Source organism: Lathyrus oleraceus, chromosome 5 (assembly GCF_024323335.1).
Source record: "Lathyrus oleraceus cultivar Zhongwan6 chromosome 5, CAAS_Psat_ZW6_1.0, whole genome shotgun sequence".
NCBI classification, from domain to species: Eukaryota; Viridiplantae; Streptophyta; class Magnoliopsida; order Fabales; family Fabaceae; genus Lathyrus; species Lathyrus oleraceus.
In genome coordinates this window covers 433,894,514-433,900,099 of record NC_066583.1, presented here as the reverse complement: position 1 = coordinate 433,900,099, position 5,586 = coordinate 433,894,514, and the positions used below count along the sequence as shown (strand labels likewise).

General features: G+C 37.0%; 1 pseudogene; it reads left to right on the top strand.

Annotated features, from left to right (window-relative positions):
• Positions 1–555: 555 nt before the first annotated feature.
• LOC127081205 (probable LRR receptor-like serine/threonine-protein kinase At1g06840) lies at positions 556–3,308 on the top strand (annotated as a pseudogene).
• The last annotated feature ends 2,278 nt before the right edge of the window (positions 3,309–5,586 follow it).

Genomic DNA, 5,586 nt, shown 5'->3' with positions numbered 1-5,586 from the left:
CCTCTAAGGTCCCCTTTAGTAAACATTAAAATTATAACATACTACGCGTTTTGTTATTTCACTCTCTGTTATTTTCGTTCTTTTTCACGTTAGGGTTCTCACTGCTACGATTTTCGCTAATTCTAAGGCGTTCTCCTTCCACCTCTGTTAGATCTACGACGTTTCCTCCTTCTATTAATTCGTTGTTAGCTGTTCGATTTTGACACCATAGGTATTTTTCTAATCTTCATATTACTTGGTTTCTCTTCTGACGTTCGCTATTGTTCATTTTTGGTTTCTCTTTTGACTTCGAAGAACTTAATTGGAGTTCTAGATATATATGGATTCGAGAGTTTCAAGACAAACAGGTTCTTAATCTTAACCACCCTCTTGCCTAATTTTATATGAAGTTTATAGACGTATGCACATTTGGCCAATCTCTGTGATCGAATTTTTTGTGTTCTCTATTTACATTTTTCGTATCTATTTACTTTTGAACCACAGTTATTGTTCTAACAGTAACTAACTTTACATCGGCCCTGTTCAGCTTTGAGCAATTTTGTATCAATTTGACAAATGAGAAGTTACAGCAGCATTTCAACCAGGTTTGATTTTTCTACTATCTCCTGGTAAACAATTTCTATATGAATTAGAAGAATAAACGATGATATGTTATACCAAGCTAATATCTTCGTTGTTTTATGCTGAAGGGATTTCATGTGGAACAATCTGACTGGCACAATACCAAAGGAAATCGGACACATTACATAGTTGAGACTCTTGTAAGAAACTTACCAAAGAAAATGAATTATTAGTATTGATCCTCGTCAAGTTTTTGTATGACTAGAGCTTATAGCATAAGCGCTTAATTGAGATGTTTTATACGCAGGCTCTTGAATGGAAATAAATTATCTGGCAGTTTACCGGATGAGCTTGGCAACCTTACGAATATGAATAGACTCCAACTAGATGAAAACCAACTGTCAGGTTCTGTGCCAGAATCGTTAGCGAATATGATCAATGTTAGACACCTGTAAGTGGATGTCTAAACCAAAATTGTTCATCAACAGAACATAAAGCTCGATTTCTTACATGTACTTATTCTGCTGCTTTTCTGTCTTGCAATTGCAGCCACATGAACAACAACTCGTTCACTGGTCAACTTCCATCCAAACTTTCAAACCTTTCCAATCTTATGCATTTGTGAGTATTGAAGCCAATTTAAATTTCCTTTATGATTTGAAACTTTAGAGTTGCATCTCCAGATTGATTTTCTTTTTTTTACAAGTTTTAACTGTGTCTGCTTGTTAACATGACTCTACCGGCTTTTGGATAACAATAACTTATCGGGATATCTTCCACCAGAATTCTCCAAGTTACACAGTTTGGAAATACTGTATGTTATGCTCTACATTGTCTAGAATAGTAACATATAATAACTTTTTCATTGTATATATTGCATTATTGACATGCTTTTGCTTGATCTGTGGAGGAGGATTAGCGAACATGTTCAAGTTATGCTCTAATCAATCTTTTTTGTCTTGGAAAGTTGATTCTTTCTTGTTTCACTTACAGGCAACTTGATAACAATAATTTCAGCGGGAATGGAATTCCTTCTACCTATGAAAATTTACCCAGGCTTGTAAAATTGTAAGTATTGTTATCTACGTGTCCTTTTTTTCGCGCTCAATATATGATGCTACAAATATTCAGTGACTATTGTTTGTCCATACACTATGTCAAAACATTCTTTTAAATGGCCTCGAAATCGCCTTTAGAAATTTGGTCTCGTGTTCTCTCCTAACTCCTTCAAGCCTCAAATTTGAGTTTTGACATAGGATATGGAGTATCTGTTTCTCCATGATTCACGGCCAAAGAGTATTCATGTAAATGTGTGTATTAAAAGTACTTAAAAAAGGCATTGTTTAGGCTTCATTTGGACTTAGAAAAGCTTACCGTCAAGTTTTCAATAATGAATTCAAGAACATGGCTTTTGTTTTTTGAGCTAATGTTTCCTCTTGATTTTACAGGAGTCTGAGAAATTGCAGCCTGCAAGGAGCTATTCCCGATTTAAATTCAATACCAAGTCGTAAATATTTGTATGTTTAAGTATATCTCGTGGCTCAGCTTTATATTGTGCCTAATGACAACGAAATCATTTTCTTCTGTTTTGTCTACAAACTCATTTGCGATTGGTTCATGGTTTAGGGATCTTAGCTGGAATCAGTTCACTGGGTCTATACCGTCAAATAATCTTTCAACCAATATGACAACTGTGTATGTAAATAGCCAATTTTATTTATAAACTTTGTATATATTTTAAACCTTAACTTATCTTCATCGCAATATTTATATAGTATTTTTCTGCTATTGCAGTGATTTGTCCCATAACAAACTCAACAGATCAATTCCCCGAGGCGGAATATATCCTTATCTTCAAAGATTGTGAGAATATACTCGTCAACTTGTATTTAAAATTTCTAAAATAAACCTCTATTCAACTTATGCAAATAGTAAGTTTCTCAATCTCAGCATTTTATTATTCTTTATTATATTTGAGTTTCTCTAATAGTACTTTCATTTTATTGTTATAGTAATTATTAATACAGAGAGCAGAAAGAGAAAAACAGGCATTATTGCTGCTATTATAATAGGAGCCGTTGCTGCTGTTTTAGCAATAACCGCAATAACCATGCTCCTAATTTTTAGAAGAAATTCGAAATACATGCACTTGATTTCCAGGAAACAAACGTGTAAGTATTTTAACGCTTTCTTCTGATAATGTCAATTTGATTAATCTTTGAAGAAGTAAAATTTATTCGAATGGCTATTTCTTTTTGCAGCCTCTAATGTATGTATCAAAATAGATGGTGTGAAAGCATTCACTTTGAAAGAGTTGACTCACGCCACTAACAAATTTGATATCTCGATTAAAGTTGGGGAAGGAGGTTATGGAAATGTCTATAAGGGCATTTTATCTGATGAAACATTTGTTGCCGTTAAGCGAGCAGGAGAAAATTCATTACAAAGACAAAAAGAGTTCTTGACTGAGATTGAGCTTTTATCGAGGTTACATCATCGAAATCTTGTCTCTCTATTAGGCTACTGTAGCGAAGAAGGAGAGCAGGTAAATAACCTATAGCTACACTTATCTTATGCATATCATCATAAGTTTTGCCATATTTGCTTGATAGTTGACTATAGTATCATTTCATATACTTCTTTTCTTGGTTCAGATGTTGATTTATGAATTCATGCCCAACGGCACACTAAGGGAATGGATTTCTGGTAAGAAATTTTCCCAAATTATAAATCACTTTATAAAATGAATTAGTTAATAAAATGAATTTTTTGATAATCCAGAAACAAATCCGCATGTATCTTTCGAGAAGTGCTTATAAAACTACCTATTCCAAAGCTGTTTGTATTCAAACCGGCATGCGAGGAATGGCTGCTAGAAATGAACTTCGATTCAGGAAGCGGTCCCTAAGAAGACTGCGGATAGCAAAAAAAACATACATCTCAGAGATGCTTTTGCTACTTAGTTTTATTTTTTTTTAAGTTATGAATTGGTTGTATATTTAGAATCTTTAGAAGTTAAACGATTATATATCAGTGGATTGTTGTATATGTATGGATTGTTGTATATAAGGCTTGTTGAATGCAATGTGTGAAAAAAGGCTTCAAATTATACAGTTTTAGGTGTACTGCTTCAATATACAGGTTGTCTAAAATAAATAAAAAAATATAGCGCTTTTTAAAAAAAAAAATTTAAATAACCACCCACTTTAGAGGGCGGTTTCTAAAATAAGCGCCCTCTAAACCCTTTAAATTTCCACTTTAGAGGGCGCTTTCCAGTAAAAGCGCCCTCTAAACCCTTAAAAGTTTCCACTTTAGAGGGCGCTTTCCAGTAAAAGCGCCCTCTAAACCCTTAAAAGTTTCCACTTTAGAGGGCGCTTTCTTTAAAAAGCGCCCTCTAAAGTGGCCCTTAAAGGGCTTACAGAGCCACTTTAGAGAGCGCTTTCACCAGGAAAAAAAGCGCTGTCTTTACCTATGCCAGCGCCAGATTAGAGGGCGCTTTAAAGCGCTGTTATAGGCCAAAAAAAGCGCTCTCTTTTCCCTTATTTGGCGTAGTGAAGATATTTATAAGTGAAACAAGACCAGACATTTACCGATGACTGGAATGGAAATCAATGTTTACCGACATCGAATGATGATGTTTACCGACACCAAGGAAAGAATACACTTATGAAACGAAAACCATTTACCGATGGCGAAAATGAAATACTCGATATTTATGGACAAAGAAGACGTTGGGGGATCTTGAACGACAAAACCATTTACCGATGGTTAACAAGCGGCTGATGTTTACCGACATCGAACAATGATGTTTACCGACACCAAAAAGGAAAGGACACACACTGGTGTTGACAGAATGATCATGAGAGACATGTCATTTACTGATGGCCCACGATTGGAATCCGACGTTTACCGACATCGAACAATGATGTTCGCCGACATCAAAGAAAAGCACAGACACTTGCGGGGATCAAACCGACACTTGCCGGTATCGCCAGGATGATACTTACATATGTCGAAATAAGGCAGACACTTACTGGTGACTAAATCGGAAGAGAATCAAGCTTTCCTTTCATGGACTGGTGAGAAAATAAATCTCAATGGGATTATCGATTCTGAATGTTGCCAAGGGCAACTGCTACAAATGTGCTATATTGATGTTGGAAAATGATCTGTCTCTGCTGGGAATAAGATCCAATCTGGTTTAATGCATGTATGCATATGTTTGAGTTTTTTATGGCGTAATGTTCCATACTGAATGGAAATGCTACGCGATTTGAGAGGATGCAATGCAATATGATTCTACATGCAGGGATGCGAAATGCTAGGTTAGAAATAACGCCAAGCCGAGGCAAGGAACTCTGCTGGGGAGAATGCCAAGCCGAGGCAAGAACTCCTGTCGGGGGAATGATTACACTCTTCTTGACCCAGACAAGGCTGTTGGAGATACACAACACAATGAACTCTGTGGGAAAATGACCGGCCATGCGGTGTTCAGGCAATAACACAATACTGAGACTCTGACTGGGGAGAGAATGGCACTGGAAGCTTGTTGTTGAGGAAAGCGGCAGTGGTTCTGGCAACCATAACCTGCGAGAGAGACGACTCAGTAGGGGAAGCAAACACCGATACAGTACCGAGATTCTGCTTCAAGGGAAGAGACCATGGATCTGGCGTCGAGATCATCGATCTGGCATCGAACTCTGAGGAGCAGCCGCTTCTGCTGGGAAGATACAGTCTGGCACTGTCAACTCCGCTGGGGATATATAACAATTCTGCTGAGGATACTTACTGATCTGACATTCTCGGAACGGTAGAGAAACCAACTCAATTGGGGAGTCACTTGTTGGGAAAACACCAACCTCTCGACCATGCTGGGGGCCCAAATTCTGAACTCGACTTAGATGACCCAACTTCTTACACGACTGGAATGTGTTGAAACAACAGGGTCTTCCTTCAAACAAACTTTGGCTCATCTGCTTTAGCCATCAATTAAATATAGTAACCTGCAAAACGGCAAGACATACA